This window comes from Lycorma delicatula, chromosome 12 (genome assembly GCF_047948215.1).
Source record: "Lycorma delicatula isolate Av1 chromosome 12, ASM4794821v1, whole genome shotgun sequence".
Lineage (NCBI taxonomy): Eukaryota > Metazoa > Arthropoda > Insecta > Hemiptera > Fulgoridae > Lycorma > Lycorma delicatula.
The window spans coordinates 26,276,797-26,295,576 of NC_134466.1; the positions used below are offsets into that span (position 1 = coordinate 26,276,797).

The following is an 18,780-nucleotide window of genomic DNA, read 5'->3' on the forward strand; positions in this document are numbered from 1 at the left end:
GGCGAAAGGGTAATCAACTAACTTCTAAATAAATACTGAGGTATGCACAACGTTCAATGGATGAAATTCCACGAGGAGTATCACTACGAGTCTCCCACGTCCAACACATGCATCCGCTTTACCCGCCAAACATCTTGTCTAGAATAACGTTTCTCAATCTTAGTTCACTAAGATATGAAAGGGGATCGCGAATATAGTCTACAACTTTACACGTAAACAATAATTAAATCATTTTACGAGTAAAAAATTATCTATTATAAACATTTTTAAATATAGATATAAAGAAAATAAATTAATGAGATAGTTACGTTTGTTTTTCATTTAAAATGTTTAATTTTAAAAAGGATTTTTACATTTTAAAGTTTCTTAACACATAGATGTAAGTTAGAAACACACAAAAGCAAATCGTTTCCAAATGATAAAACATGATCCCTGTATGTAGTTTTTACCGCAACCATAGACTAAAACCCCATTTTACAGTGGTTACAGTTGGCGAAAGGGTGAATATTTTCAATGCTTCTGTCATTAAATTTCCATATTCAGTTCGACAAGCAAGTCAAAACGTATCTAAATCTTCAAATGTGAATTATAGTTGTAATGTTTTATCGGGAGATATTTCGATGAGCTGATCGTGAACCTTGACCGATAACTTAGCAGCTTCAACAACGTTTTCACTAAATTGATTCGGTACCCGTCTCTTTGAGAAATCAGTGTTATTTTCCGGGAATATTCCGCCAACTGAATTTTTAATCTCCGCAAATTCATCTTCGTGCTGTCAACTGTGGTAAATTAATACTGTCTTCTTCATACAAATATTTCTCAATGTAACTGGAAGTGAGTGAAAAGTATATCAACTTTTTTTTTAAGGCTAATATTCCACATATCAAGCTTCTTAATGAAAGCGTGAACATTGTCTGTCACTAGTAAAATGTTTTTATCACGTCTTTTTAAATTCACATTCAAGTTGTTCAAATGCAAAAATTCATAAGTTGAGTAAGCCAGCAGCAACATATGCTCGTTATTCTGCAAAAAAAAATTGGGAATGGCGTTTGTTTATCCTGGAAAAATATTATTAATTCATCTCGCAATTCTAATTACCGGGTGAAAACGCTTTTCCCCGCGATAACCGTCTTGACTTCTCTATGGAAAATAAGATTTTTTTTCTTTTTACCCATTTCATCGCATAATTTAGTAAACAACCTATTCTGTAATGGCCAAATTTTAAGAAAAATTAACCATTATTACAGCTTTAAAAAGAATTTGTTTGAGATTTTCCGGCACATACTTTGTGACAAGAGCATGGCTGTGAAGGAAGCAGTACGTCCATTCCGCCCTTGGTATCAGATCTTTTAATTTTTTTTTGCAAATCCACTTTTCTTCCTTTACTCGCCTTTGCACCATCACTATATACGGCAAAACATTTTGTCCAATAAAGACAAAATGTTATAGTTTTTAGTAGCTTCATAAAATACATCAAAAAGACCTCGTCCTGTTGCACGACCAGGATTGATATGGAAAACAATATATTTTCATTTACTGATCTGCCCCTATCGCATTCATATCTCGCAAAACATAGGAAATGAGAATTGTTTGCCGCATCTGTTGATTAATCAAATTGAAAACTAAAAAATTCACTGAAACTCGCTTGCTGAATTATCTGATCCCGAATATCGTCAGTCACGACATCAATTCGCCTTGATACTGTGTCGTTAGAAAGCGGTATTTTTTTCGCTTCTTCCAGCCTACTAAAACACCGACCGTGTCGACTGCAGGCAATATGAGGTTTGCTGCGATTGTACGGGGTTTGGACATGTTAGCTACTCTTCACGTTACGAGATGAGATGCTTCAAGTGTACTTTTATCAGTACGGCTTCTTTTACAAATAATAACTTGCTGATTTATCAAAGTTTGTAATTTCCTTTCAAAAAATTCTAAGGGGTTATTTTACGGTCAGGATGTTTACTTTCCGAGTGTTGAATAATTTTGATGGCTTCATGCTTTCACCGGGAGGACGCGAAAGGAAACAACGAACTATGGTTTTCCATCCGATGAAGTAAAACTGTACTTTAAATAAATGTCCTTTTACAATCTTGTCTTTTTACCGATCGATTCACTGGATGTAGGTGGTTCGCTTCATTTTTTTCACAAATTTATCCATTTTGCATAAGAATCATTCAATTGAAAAAAAAAAAGTTACACCGTTTGACCGCACAATAAAATACCGAAATCTCAATTATTATTTTTAATGAAACTACGATTTTAAAAACTTAAATAAAAGCATCAAAAGCACGCTTAGCATTCAAAACTAAACTAACTTTCTGCAATTTCTTACGCCTCTTTTATTCTGCTGAGAGCACGACTTGTTAAACGTATCTATGTATGTTCGAACTCGACGCACTTACAACGAATATTATGCAAACAGACCAAATTACAAGGAGCACGTATACTTCAAGTTGGAACTTGTAAATTGCTCATGTTTGTACACTTCATTCATGTATGTTCATACCCGTCATTATAAACGCAGCTAAATAGTTCTAACTCGGTTTAATTGGGTCGTGGTTGGAGGGTCGCAAAAAATTCATTACATATTTTTTTTTTACTTTTCGGAATTGTAGAGCTAAAATGGTTGTGAATCACTGATCTAGAATGTTCGCGGCTAGAAAGTTCACACGGTCGTTAAGTCTTAGTTTGTACTTTGTCGCTAATCGTTGAAATTCTTCTCGAACGTACGGCAACCCCAGGCGGTCCTGGATCTCACTGTTCCTCACAGTCTTTAACGGGTTGGCATCACAAACCGTCTTCGTTATACTCTTCACTAATCTTCTCAGGAAATCGTTTAATGATTTCAACGTTGCTTTGTTGTACCCCAGAGTTGGTTATCATACGTTCAAATTTTTACACATATATTATATTTTACAATAAATATTTCGATTTCAATATTTGATTTTCAGAATAACATTACCTTTTACTTTGTAGTTGGGTTTTTTTGAAGTAATTATGATGCTATTTGTACTACAAAAAGTGTTTACTAGTATTTGTATACAATTTATTTCTATATCTATTCTTCCCTAATTTCTATTTATAGGTAATATATAATGTACGCTTTCAAAATGCTCGAATTTTATGCAACGTAGGACCTTTTACAACCTACTTACACTTTTTGGATTATTAAAACACCATATTTAAAACATTAAAATAAATTTATTTTTGTTTCCTATAATATTTGGTGTTATGAAATTTTACTGAGTTTTTAAATTGAATCTATTACTTTAGGGGTTTTGTAACGTTTTTAATACTACGTTATTAGTTTATTTATTTAACAGGGGTATCAAATATTTGTTTAGAAAATGTGTTTAACTAAATGAGTGATAATAATATATCAAGGCAGCTGTAGAAATAAATAATTTTTAATATTATTTCAAACGTACTTTCCTACCGATTGGAAAGTTTCACAAATGGTTAGATCTAGAAATCGGGTGAAGCTGTGCAATATGTATCCTTATACAGGCCAATAAACTTGTTGCCTAGTTTTTTCGAAGGTATTTGACAGGTTATTTCTTCAGAGGATGTGGCCTATCCTGGAACAGAGTCACGTTATTCAAGATCACCGGTTCAGTTTCTGTAATGAGCACCCCACTATTAAGCAAAAAAAAAGAGTTTTTAACAACATTAGGAGAAGATTAGTGGAAAAGAGATACCTGTTCGGCAGCCTTCTTAGATATCCAGCGGACCTTTGACAAGGTCTGGCTACTTGGACCTTTATACACTTTGAAAAAAAACTTCCTTAAACTTATGACTCTGTTCTTCGCAACTACCTGAATTTATGTCTCTCCCAGGTAAAGTATAAGCAACCATTATCAGCATTCTTTGACACTAAGTTGGGGGTTCCGCAAGCTCAAGTTTGAGACCTGTCTCATCCTGTATCTTCACTGCCGACCTTCCGGTTGAGAATGGAGTCACTGCCCCGTTTTTACCGATGACACAACTATTCTGGTTGTCTCAACTACGGCCTCAACTAACCTACAATCCGAATTAAATCTAATTAACAGTACATGGATTAACAGGCTGGGTACATGGAAAATAAGAGTTAATTAAGGAAAGCTAGCCATGTGACGTTCACAATGACAAGAGGAGACTGCCCAGGAGTCAACCTTTACGGCATTTTAATTCCGCATAGTGCAAGTGTAAGGTACCTGGGTCTTCACCTTGACGTCGTTTGACGTGGAAGTTTATGCTTGTGAGAAGAGAAAGCAAGGAAATGTACTGGTTTCTGGCAACAGGTCTGATTTATCTTTGTCTAATAATCTACTTTTATACCCAGGAATTTTGAAACCAATATAGATATATGACGTCCACCTATGGGGCACGGCAAGCAAATCAAATGTTGAAATCATACAAAGGTTTCAAAATAAAATTAGCGAAGAGTAAAGCTGAGTCGCCGAGGTTTGCTAAAAACAGTGAAATCCATAAGTATTTGGGTGCACGGTACCTCAAGTAACAAGTACAACTTTCTATTTGAAAATGAACTTCGGCTAAATGACTACTTTAATCACTTGTCAGTAAACCTTTTGGAAAACGGTGAGGATTTTAGAGCTACAAGATCTGGATCTTATTAACTCTATAAAAAAGGGATGGCGTGTGGGTTTGTTGTTGTGTTCATATTTTTATTTTAGCTGCTATTGGCGCAGAACGGACCAATAGCGGTGGTCCGCTATTCGCGAATATTGTGTGCCGCTCTGCGCCAAACTTAATGAGCGATCTAATGATTCTACGCTAGATCGCAACACCTTTAGTTTTACAGAAAGTACGTTTTACCATAGCTTTTTCTAAAATATGTTTTATTTTAAATATTAAGTTAATTATTTTGCTTTTTTTTTTGTCTGTATTATTTTTGTTATGATTTTAAAAATAATGTTTATTGCATTTTACAATACATTTAAAAATAGCTTAATATTTGATGTAAACTTAAATAGAGCTGTAGTTTTTATGAAAGCAATAGTTTTAGTACATAGATTTAATAGTCCATAACAGAACGAAAAAACTGAAAATATATCTAAATAACCCCTTTTTTGTCCCTAACGTTCGTATCAAGAAGCATGGTGCGTTGGTTTGTTTGCTGTATGTGCTCAAATTTTTATTTTGAATGAAGCGCCTCTTGGCAAAATGCATTTACTACTTTGTTGCTACGTTAGTACGCTAAACTTTATTTATTTTGTTTTCTTCTTTACCTTCATTTACCTCGCCACCCGGAGCCGGTACAAGTATTTAAGCGTTACTCAGTTCCGGGGGAAGAGTAATTTCGCCTCAAACTACCTCGGCAGAACACAAGGTCCCGCTCAGGTAGTCGGGACTTCGTCTTGCAGTACATGCCACGCCCATAATGAGAGGACTCCTCTCACCGGGACTCCGGTCTTAATGCTCTGCCTCTAATGGGGAACCCCCACTGAGACTACGTTCTTACATTCCCTCCCACAGAGGCGCTGTGAAGGAGTCCCCGTCCAATCATTGACAGTGGGACGCTGGAGCCTCCCACCCTTCCTGGACGAAGCTGTCCCCCACAGAATGTCATCAGCACTGAGCAGGCGACGTATCTTCATGTTGTAGGTGAAGCCTTGCGTCCCCTACACCCGGGTGCATGTCTATGCAACCGACAGGAAGGACACCGATCGTCTCATCGGCAGTCACTTCGTAGATGACCGGCCTCACCACGGGTGAAAGAGTGGCCGCTACGATCTGGCTCGGTACACGAATTGGCCCTGTGACCTGGCTACCAGCAGCGAAAACAAAGTTCGTTGAATGAACGTCTCAAAACCCTACAAGCCACCCATCCGATACGGACACGTCCATCAGGACGATATACAATAATTTATTCGCAAGGATGGGCGGCACAGCCACAGTGACTACCTGCGTCGCACGATAAGCCGGTGGCATGGACATTACTTCGATCGACCCTGACTCGCCCGTGATTTTCCAAAACTCCGTAATGAACTCATGATGTGTGATGAGCACATCCACATCCTTAATATGGACGTAGACTCTCCTATCACCCTCTCTCTCTCTCTCAGAGCCGTAGTGATATTCTCGACCTTCCCAGAAATATCCTTCTTATCCGTTCAGCAGCTCTAATATCGGCCCGCATCCGAATGTGGAGGTCCTCACTCTTACCCTTACGCGCGGAGAGGACCCCAACTTCATCTGGTGACACAGCTTCTTTCATTAAGCGGAGGACGTCAGCGTTAGTTTTTCCCTCTGATTTGACACCACTGTTGTCGTCGGCGATCCTCCGAAGGACCACTCTCCCAAGGCCCTCGTCAGCAACACCATTATCAATCGTTCGACGGAGCTCCGCACCTGACCAAGACGCAGTCCGGTCAAGAGCCGCGGCTGGACTCTTCGAAGCCATGAAATACGTCAGCCAATGAAATACGTGACAATGAAATACGTAAGAGTGGTCTCTTCCACCGCACCCGGCCGAGCTGATTGTCCCTCCTGAGGCTAAATGTTATTATGTACTATAAACAGTACGTTGTTTACATTAACATTTACTATACTTATTATTTTTTTATTTTATTATAAAAAGTTGTAGACATGATTTTTTTGAAATTTTATAATAATAAATAGTATAAAATAAATGTTAATGTAAATAACATACTTTTTATAGTACACAATACAATTCATTACACAATTGTTAGTTCAATTTTTCTCCATTTTGATTTTTTATTATTTAATAAAAACATTATTTACGAACGATATAATGTGAAAGGAACTGCTCTAGCATTTGCTCGGATGCATCAGGAGAAACATGATAAAACCTTGATATGAACAGTACCACAGAATACTTAATCTTCCTTATATTATAAAATGGTAAGAAAAATACTGAAAACACGAAAACTGCATTAATTCGAGACCTAATTCATCTACTGGGACGGGCTACGGCTTAAAACTGTAGAATAATAAAGTCATGCCTAATGAATTTTCACTCAAAATTTTTCTTCAACTTTGTCGATATGTGAGAGAACATTGGTTCACCCTACCAACATGTACGACATGGTAACAAAAACACTGAACTACTTCTAAAGAGCATTTTGTTTACAAAAAACTAGATTTTTTGGGGAATTTTTTCGAGTACTTGTATTAAACATAGGAATGATGAGCTGTGCGTCTGCGGAGAGGTCCAGTCGAACGAACACATGATGTTCGACTGCCCAGCTCTTTGGACAGTCGAACATGAGGGGGGTCAAGAACTCAAGCAGCTTTGGAAGTTAGAGATCAAGGGAAAAATTGGCGACTCATAGCGGCGAGTCAATGTGGCGTGAGCCGCATTGTTAGACCGTGTGGGAGTTCCTTGATGCCGTTGCTTTGTGTTCTATCGGCCTTTATTGTTTGAGGGATATAAGACTCCTACCGGTTGCTGTAGAAGCTACCCTCAAGATATGGCTGGCTATCGTTCAAACATAGCTCCAAGCGCTGTAATATGGTGGACAGGTACTTGCTGGCATTCAGCGACCAAGGCGGAAAACTTTTGGCTGAATAAATTTTATTCCATCAAAATTTTAATTTTGTAATACTTTGCTTGCAGAAACTTAATATTTATTACTACAGAAATATACATACTTTAGTAGCATTTAAGTTGATATAATTTCATTTAATTATCCATTAAACACTGCTTTAATTCATCTTGAAGGGAATATATAACTTTGTAAGAGGTCCTGTGGGAATCACCTATTGTCTCTTGAATGAGCTCCTTCACTCCACAGATATTGGCAGGCTGGTATATATACAGGCTAATATATCTCACAGGTTTTGAGTTTAAAATATTCCTGAAGGAAATTATTGACTTTGACATCAGACAAATGACCTTTACAGGGAAGTATTCGATTATGACAAATCATCGTAAACAACACTATATTGGAACAGGTTTCATATTTTAATTACCTTGGATGGATGTTATGTGTTATTTTTCAAAGATGCAATTTTTTAAACGAGCTGAAGTTTTAAAAATTATTTGAAACTGTTCATAGAACTTTAAAGAACAATGTTTCGTTTTTTCACTAAATGAACACACACAACAGTAGACTGTATAACTTTTTTATTGTAATGAATACTAAGACATTGAAATACTATGTAACATTTGAATATTTAAGATATTGTAACATTTAACACTATGAATGCTTAAGACGGCACACATATCCGTCTTTCACAATATCTCACCACGCACTAAACTACGCACCAAAGAATCCCCACTACCTCACATTCATACTCACACATCAACATACATCAGCACGCACAAACACATGAACGATACCAAACAAACAAAACAAGGAAGGAAACTAGGATGAAATTCTACAAAAGACTTGCCACACCTGTATTGTTATATGGTAATGAGATCATCTGGGTCATAAAGAAGAGAGAGATTTCTTTAATAAAGTCAGCAGATTGTGGTTCTTGAGGCCCTTAAACAAATGTGTTACAATTAATAGCTGGATACACTATGTTAGACAGGAACAAATGAAAAACTGCAGAAGGGATACTTCCTCTGTTAGTAACCATTAAACGGTATAAATCCAACAGGTGTCCAACATTGATAGAATGACAGAAAGATGCCTGCCAGCTAAAATTATGAAATATAGAACAGATGAAATAAGAGATAAACCTCTGAGAAAGTGGGTGTCAGAAAAAGATGCTTAGCCTACCTGTGAGGTGGAGAGAAAAAAGAAATGTGCTGCTGAAAGACTGATGAATGAGTGGGCGCCTGTTCATATCATGTACTAAGAAATAAGGCTTCTAGGAAACATTTATTTAATGTGAACATGCTTTAAATGGTATGTAAGTGGCAGCTCCATCTTGTTGCAATCATAGTCTATGCCTTTCACAAAACAAAATTTAATCAAGAAACTGGTTCAATAAAATTGTACAGTAGTATTCAAAGTTATAGGAATACTCTCGTCTGTTTAAAAAAGAAAGGTCCCATAACCCAATATGTAGTCACAGCTGCCACTATTGCTGTATAGGGGTTTTTGGTGTAACTCTCGAGGGGTTTTTTCTGCATGATAATGACAGTTCTGCTTATTTTCAAAACTGTTCAGATGAAAATGAGCTTCACCAGCCATAATAATGAAATTAAGTATGTTGGGATTTATTCATTGATTCCAAAAATTCTTCATGATATAACTTGTTTTTTTTATCTCTCTACCTATCTTAATCCATGAAAAACTTGAATTTTATATGGATGAAAATTTAACTTAACTTGCAGAATATGCAAAGCCATTGAAAAGGTAATGCTAAGGCATCGAGCGGGCCTTGTTGAATTTTGGATGTGGCACTTCTGTATGGTTTACGTTATCAGGTTTATCGACTACATAGGATGACCAGATAGTTTTGAATCTGCACTTACACTTTTTGTAAATCTTGAACCCACAACAATAAATTTCTTAATGGACATCTCATATAAGTTTCATTTTTAAAAATGAAGTTAATCTATTACAAATAAATTACTCATCTATCTGGTAGTTTATCTGGTCAAGAGATTAAATATAAAATTTGGTAGTCATAGAAAAAACATTGTCAGTGAAAAAATCCTACTTGCAATAAACAAAGGGAATAAACCTGTATTTTGATAAAAATAAGAAAAGTAATGTAGAAAAATGATCTGAAGGAACACGTTTTCATGCACAACTTAAGACTGGAATATAAGAATATGCATTATTTTTTAACTGTCTTTTGATAAAAATGAATTAAAAAGGAATGCTGAAAAAATATATTAATTGACTGGGGTGTGGGGGTATATATTTTTTTTAATTTTAAGTTTTCTTTTAGAGTTTCTTGAATTTTTGCATAAAGTTGTTTGAACATCATAATAGCATAGACTATGTGTCATAATGTATCTTACGTAGTGATACAGAAAAACAGTGAACTAATTTTAAATCATGTATGTAGACATTATTTTTTTTAAATTTTCACTTAAATTGTATAGAAAAACTTACAATAGTAGCAGCACCAGTGGGTCAAATGAAGTTTCCTCTGGAAATAAACATGATCAAATTTTATTGCATACAAGTTTATGTTCCAGTGACATGTACAGACATTACTTGATTGCATGCAATCGAAATAAAAATAACAATTTTAATTAATGAAATATTTTAATCTTAAAGGGAGGGCATATCAGTTCGAATCAGATTGCATATCCTTTTGTTTTTTTGTTAATTTAAAAAAATTTTTTTTTACCTTTTATTTTTTTTTAATTAAATGTTTTTTTGTTTTTTTTGAGTGCATCAATTCTCTTTCCATCATGCAGCCGTTCATAAAAATAAGTATTAACACAGCTCCAGGGAGTGCCTTCGCTTCAAACTGCCTCCAGGCAGTTGGGAGTCGGTCTTTTGTTGAGCCACAAGGGAGTCCCCGCGCAATCATCGACGGTGGGACAACTAAGCGCCCCATCATTCTGAACGGAGCTGGCCCAACCCGTTGGACAGTCCTTACGTAGATGCCCCACAATTGAAACATCACCCCTGTCCGTCAGGACCTCCGCAGGTACCCACCCGGTTTCCTATGCCCTAACATCGATAGCAAAGTTCTTTGTCGGACCTCCTGGACACCCGAAAAGACACCCACCCAGGTCTAATTCGGCCAACCGACCACAATTTTTTTGCCAGTAGAGAAGGAACTGCTACTTTTTTTTTGAAATATGACGCTCTTAGGGAAAGGAGATCGATGGTAACCGAATCACCAACAGTACTTAACCAATATTTGTTGCCTGAACATGGGAGTTAGATTTCCTGTTTCTTGGACCCCTACGTGAAGGTCCTCCTCCTGAACTCTGCGCGCCAACAGAATGTTCACCTCATCTGTCGACACAGTGTCCCGAACCGTTCGGAGAAGGTCCGCTTATGATCGTCCCGCCGCCATCACCACCACAGTAGCGGTTGGGGGCCTCACTGATTTCTTTGTCTGGGGTCGACTCCCTTTAGCCTCCAACGAACACCCATCATAGTACATACGAAGCTTAGTGGAGCTCCTCCTGACCAAGCATTCAACCACCTTATGAATGTATTCCCCTAGCTTCCTCGGAGGTCCACAAAAACAAACTCTAGGATTTGCGGCCAACGCTAACCTGGCAGACTCCACGATACGTGAGACCAACCGCTCCTCACCGTCGGAAGAATCGACTGCTACCACGGTGTTCATTCAACTCACTGGTACCACCCCACTAGGCAGATCCTCGGCCCGAGTCAGCCCCGTCCAGGGCATCTCCTCCAACATCTTTGAATCCGTCCAAGATTCCGCACCCTGGGCCAATTCCACTACTCAGGCTAGTCCATCAGCACCAGCAACGTTCTCAAGAACTTCAGTAGCTACAAATGTCTCCTTGGACCATCGATGAAGAATCAACCGTGGAAGATCTCCATCATCCACCTCCTTGTCTAGTGCTTGCTGTACGTCCATGCAAAGTCTTGATCTCAAAGTGGAGCCACTGTCCTCCATCTGGACGACCATCAATTCCATCATCACTGGCGTTTGGGTGGCCATCGTCACAGCCTCCATTGGCGTCCTTGTGCCAGCCGAGGGTAGTTTCTCCAGGACGTTCCAAAACCGTTTAACCATTAACACAAGACCATCCATTTCGAAGGAACAGTCTTTGATTTCCTTCTTCGTGTTAGTATGATTACACACTCACTCACTCAGATCACAGACACGTTGAAGAAGACCACGAAGATTGTAAGAGAAACATTCCTCCTCCTCCCAACGTACTCGCTCCCCCGTCACAGCCGACCCATCAACATACTGACCAGACTTCCCAGCACGAGACTTCTTCTGCTCCTCCACTGTCGAGGGAAGAGCCGCAATCTGCGTTTAGATGATATTCTCGCTGATAAAGAAAATTCTACCAGCAAAAGAAGCCAGTGGTGTAGAGGGGCTCAATGTAACTTCCACTATAATCAATATCGCTCAACTCCATATCGCAGCTCGATGCACTATCAGTGCCGCTGTCCCCTAAAAGCACCTCATGGACAACACTTGGCGTTCCATAACACTGCCGCCCTTCCAAAAAATTTAAAAAAATTATTAGTGTAATAAAATTTTATGTAATTTTAAATATGTGTAAATATAATTCAATAGTCATTACATATGTGTATATGTAATAAATTTGGTGAAACATCTGATTATTTAATATTAATTGAAAATTATAAGTTTACAATCTTATTATTTTTGGATTTTGTTTGCAAATTCTTATAAAACCTTTACGTTTATTTAAAAAATAATAATTTTACTTAATTATTTGACAGAAAAATATAATATGTTTTTGAATTTTATTCAATTGAAAGTGATTGTTGAAAATTTTTTCACTTATGTGTAATATGCACAAGATTTCTGGTGTGTATTTTAGATTTCTGGTATGTTGTATAAATAAAAGTTAATAATAATTAAACTATTCTGTTTAGTGAACTCCTGTGTACTGGTTACAAATATTAATTTTGACCTTATGGTGTAGAATAATCGGTTTTTATTATTGGATTATTTGGTTTTATTTATTATTTGGGATTATTTGGATTATTTAATTTATTTAAAGAGTAATCAAGGGACTTTTACTCTAACCTAATATTTTACGTAAGATTGTTGAATTAATTATTAATTAATTATGAATTAATTTTTATCAATTTTTTTAATAAAAAAAGGACATTGCTTCACATGAGTGTATTGCAAAGTATTCACATTGTGAAGTAAAGTATCAAAATGTTTTGACGAAACTTTATGCATCTTAATTTTGCCCATTCCATTTATTACATTCTGAATAAGGAAATGCTGTAAATCTATGTTTGTATAAAGAAGAGATTAACCATTTAAAGGAAAGATTAAAATACATATTTATACCAGCAGTTCCCAAAATCCAAAATTTCAAAATCAATTACAATTATATTCCTGTACAGGGAAACTAATCATGCTTTTCCCTTTTATCCATACAACTGGATGTCTGTGTAAAGGGAAAAGTATGGGACGACCGAGAGTGACTGAAGAAAATTTTGAATGTGTCAGGGAGTCTTTACTGCAGTTTCTAAAAAATCCATTAAGAAGGCAGCCACAAACTAACAATGTCAGTGTGAAATGTTTTAAGGAAACTTTACACTACTGTTAAAAACTGTTACAGGCTTTGAAGCTTACCAGATATGCTGTGCGTGCTGACTTCTTAATAAAAATATTGCAATGAGAGATCTTGATTATAGTGATTTACTCGGCCACTTGATCTGACTCCATGTGATTTTCTCCTTTGAGGTTTTATAAATGAGTATGCATCTCTACTACCTACTTATCTACCCAATTTGAGGCATAGGATTGAAGCAGCTGTCATCTTCATTACTCCTGCATGCTCATTAAAGGATGGGATGAATTCTCCTGTCGGTTGTGTATGCTGTGATAAAAGGTGCTGACATCAAACATTAGTAAGGAAAGACAATAAGAATTACTATTTCATTTTATTTGTGATTTATTACAGTAAGTCAATGCTAAGAGATATGAAATAGCTTTAAAACCCCAATAATCTTCTTTCTACACTCTGTGGAACATCTTTTATTGCTTATTAAAGTATACAGTATATTCTTATACATTTTACGATAGTTCATAAATTTTACTTATTGGAGGTCAGTTATTGCAAATGGCGTTTAGTATATTAGACAGTTGATATTTTTAGAACTATTACTGATTTAATTTTGTTTTTTAATCTTATAACAGTTTATTTAAATTTTCACAAAGCACAAATTATTCTCTCTGACCCATTTTGGAAACTGTCAGTTTACAGTAAAATATTGTAAAAATGTTGATTTGATAAAAAAAAGGCATAAGTTTGAATAACTAGTTTTTCAATACATGTACAGATGTATAGATTTATATAGATTATAGATGTATATATAGATACCAGCAGTTCCCAACTATGTAAAGTTTCCTTAAAACATTTCACACTGACATTGTTAGTTTGTGGCTGCCTTCTTTATGGATTTTTTAGAAACTGCAGTAAAGACTCCCTGACACATTCAAAATTTTCTTCAGTCACCCTCGGTCGTCCCATACTGTTCCCTTTACACAGACATCCAGTTGTGTGGATAAAAGGGAAAAACATGATTTGTTTCCCTGTACAGGAATATATTGTAATTGATTTTGAAATTTTGGATTTTGGGAACTGTCGGTATAAAACTGCTGCTAGATTTATATATATATATATATATATATAGATACATATATAGATTTTGTGTTCAGAGTGGCGCATGATTAGTTTCCCTGTACAGGAATATAATTGTAATTGATTTTGAAAACTTTGCATTATAATAACAAAAATCATATTCTTAAGTTGGTTATTGCATCTCCTAACTTAAACATTACTACTGTATTTGCCCATTTTTGTTGTGTTATAATGGTTAATTTTACAAGAAAAATAGAGAGTTTGTGGTAAAAGTATTGCAGAAGTTTGACAAAGCCACACCATAAAGAATTAAAAATATTTCCCTGATGTACTATTACCAATATAGCAACGTTAATTTAAGTTAATATTAAATTTCAAACAAATGAAACTTGCATTTCCTTCTGATATTAAGACAGGTTGCATAATGGATGAAAGAAGACATATTAGCATGATTTTAAATGTGGTGTCCTGAACAAGATTGTTGTTTTCTGAATGTTCAGTTCAATTGCAGTTCATGAGGCGGAATGTAATTTTCTGAACAATGGAGAATTCTCATTATGGATGAGAGCTGGAAAGGAATGTATCACATCTCACAGAAGGAGCTGGGATGACATCATAATATTTGTTTGGATCAAAATATTTTAAAGAATACATGAATGGTGATTCTTATCTGCAAATTATGGAAAGACGGTTAATGTATCAACTTTAAAACAAGATAATTGTGGAACATGTCTGGATACAGGAAGGTGATGCTTCACCTCATTTTGCTTGAGTGCATAATTTCCTAAATGAATAATTTCCTTGCTAGTAAACTGGCTGTGGTTCACAAGCAAATTCAGTCTAATTTCAATGACTACCACCAAGCACTGACCTTGCCATATCTGATTATTCATTGTGGGGAATACTCAAGGCCTAAATATCTCAACATAATTATATATGAAATGAAAAATTGCGATTGTGTAGGAAGCCTTTTGAACCATTACTCCAGAGATGATTCACATTATTTTAAGAAGGGTGGAAATCTATACTTTTTTTGAGTTCAGCAAGGTGGTGCACACACAAATCCAATGGATAAATAATTCTTAAGTAGAAATGTATAAAAATATTTCATAGTAAGTCTTCAATGTATATTTGTCCAGGGATATGGAGCCTTCTTGAACAAAAAAAGTAGATCAAAAGATTTTTAATGAGTGAAAAATGAAAAATACATTTGATGAACTAAGTGAGAGCCAACTTAATCAGCATGATGAAATGTGATTAAACTAAAAAAAGTATTATTCTCTGATGAAAGAACTGTATTATACCTTTGAAAAGTTAAATTACAACATCATTTTTTATCAACACATGCAAATGAAAAAAAAATAACATTGGGCTGAGTGCTAGACAAATTTATTATGTACCAATAGGAATAAAAAATCTAACCTCTCTACTCTTTTCATAGTTTCCTTTTGCTAATAATCTTTTTGTTGTGGTTACCAAGTGCAGGATTAGTTTAATTAAATTTTAGCAGCAGTAGAATGGTCCAAATGTAATAAGATTTTGTGTATATATTAAGTTATGTTGTCTGTATTTATAACTAAAAGCTTCCAGGGAAGAGGATACATAAGAAAATGATTCCTTTCAGAGATATTTTGTGTGAATGTTTACAGCACACAGGATGAATTGAATTGTACAGGACTGTGCTTATATAAGATCTCTCTTGACACTTTGCTTTTGAGTATGAATTATACACGCATCATTAAATAATCAAAGTTCAAAGAATTCATTGTGATGGTAATATGGTTTGTTTATATATATATATATTTTATAAACTATCCTCAGCCTGTGAAGTTATGCTTACACTATTTTGGGATTGTTGCTAGCCAGTCAGCAGAAGCATGTTGATGCTGTGAACACATTGCATTGTAAAGTTCTCTAGATGGTTTGCTGTTTTGCTTCAGAATTAAAAAAAAAAAAAGAAACAGTTAAAGGATAGTTAATAAAGCACTCTCTGTTACTTTTGTTTTTATTGTAACAATGAAATTTTAATTTGATATATAATTACACTTTTAATTTATTTTCTTTTAAATTTTTTATGGGATGCTAGATTTAATTTTGTAACAGCTGTAGGATGTTGCTTCTATTAAACAGAATCACTCATCAAGAGCATTTTCAACGCTTCCCACCGTAAGTCACTTTTGTTTTATCAAACTTGTATAAAAATTGGTCTTCTAAATTATAATCCTAAAACACATTTAAAATGAAGTAATGTACAATTTAATGTATTATATTGTTCATAATTAAGAGACATATTTTTGAGAGGTTTTTATTGAAAAACAGGTAATAATCAGTCATTTGCAAAGTAATAATTCAGTACATTAACCTTTTTGATACTGATAGAACTAATACTTATAAGAAATTTAAATGATAGAAGCATCAAATACAAGTGGCAGAAAATTGTTAGAGTATTTTGCAAATTTTTCATAATTGATAATTGTAAGGTAACAATTAGTGCACTTTATGTGAAGTAGTATCATTTATAATCTATTTGCATTGCCTTTAATGTTTAAGAATTTTTTTGTTTAAGCATTTTAACAATTTTTAATGGGGTAGTTTCTTTTTCTGATTGCTTGGAGTTGGAAATTTCCTTGGAGAATATTTATTTATTAACATTTATTTCTGTTTAGCCTCTAGAACCACCATAAAGTATATTTCAGAGAATGGATAGAGATGATATGATTGAATGTAAATGAAGTGTCATCTTGTATAGTCTCAGGTCGACCAGTAATAATGTAATAATAATAATAATAATGTAATTAATAACGTTTAATTCGATTACTCCTTGAGTAGTTAAGTGTAATCGCATGGTATTTTTGTTTATTGCTGCCACTGTATCCAAATATATGCATTCTTTTATATTGCTCCAATATGTCTACATATTGCAATTATTCCAGATGTCCAGTACCCCTTGAATTTCCTGTTGATTTTCACAGTGACCATATTATGAAGCCAGTAATAATAATGTAAAATGATATTTCTTCCTTATCTTTTTCTTATATCATCCATAGCTGTTAAAATAGCAACACTGTTTACTATTTATAAGCTGTGGAATATTACTCTCCTGGGCTCTAAAGTTTGTTAAATCCAAATCTCTTCAGTTTGAAATAAATACTTTTCTGTCTTTTTTTTTATATACATATAATTAAAATTTTTCCCTAATTTTCTTTTCTTTGGTTTTTTAAGAATAACATTTACTTGGGCTACAAGTGACTACAGGTATGTTGTGACCTTGACTAGTCCAACTAGTCAAGTTGGACTACAAGTCACTCAAAAACATTAAATTATATTTTCACAAAAGCTACAAATGAAATAAACATTTTTAAATATCGTAAATTTTGAATATCTCATTATTTAAATTAATGCAAATATTGTCTGATATAACTTACTAGAAGTCAGAAATTTAAATATAGTAAGTACAATGACAGTATACATAATGAAGAAGGTTAGCTAAAGCACTGATACACAGGTATTAGTTATTTAAAGGGACGACTACAGGACAAATTCCTTGCCCAAAGTGGATGTTATAGGAACTTATTTATTTTCATTCACTTTACTGCAGCATTTTAAAACCATTATTGTAATATATCTAAAGATACTTTGTGTATATAAAAGCCATTAAATTTCATTGTCTGTTGTTACAACTACTGCTTAATCTAAAAGTGCCCAAAATGTATATATTTTTTTAAAAATTCTGTTGGATATATGATTTATTTGTACTGATTCATCTTTGTAAACACAACTGGTATATTTATGTTTGCATTCATAGAAGTACACAGTGAATTTGATAAATGTTGCATTGCCACTATTTCTTTTTCAGCTTTTCAAATAAAAGGAATGTTACAACATAAAAGAGCATAGCGTTTATGATTTTTTATATTATTGCTGAATGATTATATGTTAAGTTATATTATAATAATAAAAGACATACATTATTTTCTTTTATTTTAATAAATTCAATGAATCAATGAAGAAACTATTGTAATGTTCCTTAAACAGATCAGATATACATGTGAGATAATATGATGAAGAGTAGTTAATTGAATCTAGCCCATCGGGTTGGTCTGCTGGTTAACTTGTCGCAAATCAGCTGATTTCAAAGTCAAGAGTTCTAAGGTTTAAATCAAAGTAAAGACAGTTACTTTTATATGGATTTGAATACTAGATCATGGATACCAGTGTTCTTTGGTTGTTGGGTTTCAATTAACCACACATCTCTGGAATGGTCAACCTGTGAATGTACAAACTACACTTCATTTAGATTCATATATTTCATCCTCTGAAGTAATACCTTATGGTGGTTCCAGAGGCTATTCAGAAGAAGAGAAAGAGAGAGTTAATTGAATCTGTGATGTAAGTTAAAATCATCTACCTGTAAGGTATGAATCTAGTATGTAAAAAAAAAAAAAAACAAACGATTCATTGATTTGAAAAGTGACTTGAACTTCTCACCAAGTTAAATGATTATATCAAGGATGTTGGAAGTTTGTCAAATATGACAAATGAAAAAAAATACAGCAGAATAAAGGAAATTCTTAAAAATAAAAGGGATTAAATTAATGGTTATTTTAACT

At 34.6% G+C, this 18,780-nt stretch overlaps 1 protein-coding gene across 34 annotated transcripts in view; it reads right to left on the reverse strand.

The window, feature by feature from the left end:
- The window catches only part of LOC142333458 (uncharacterized), a 338,230-nt gene that overhangs the window by 137,879 nt on the left and 181,571 nt on the right, over positions 1-18,780 (reverse strand). The window lies entirely within an intron of this gene.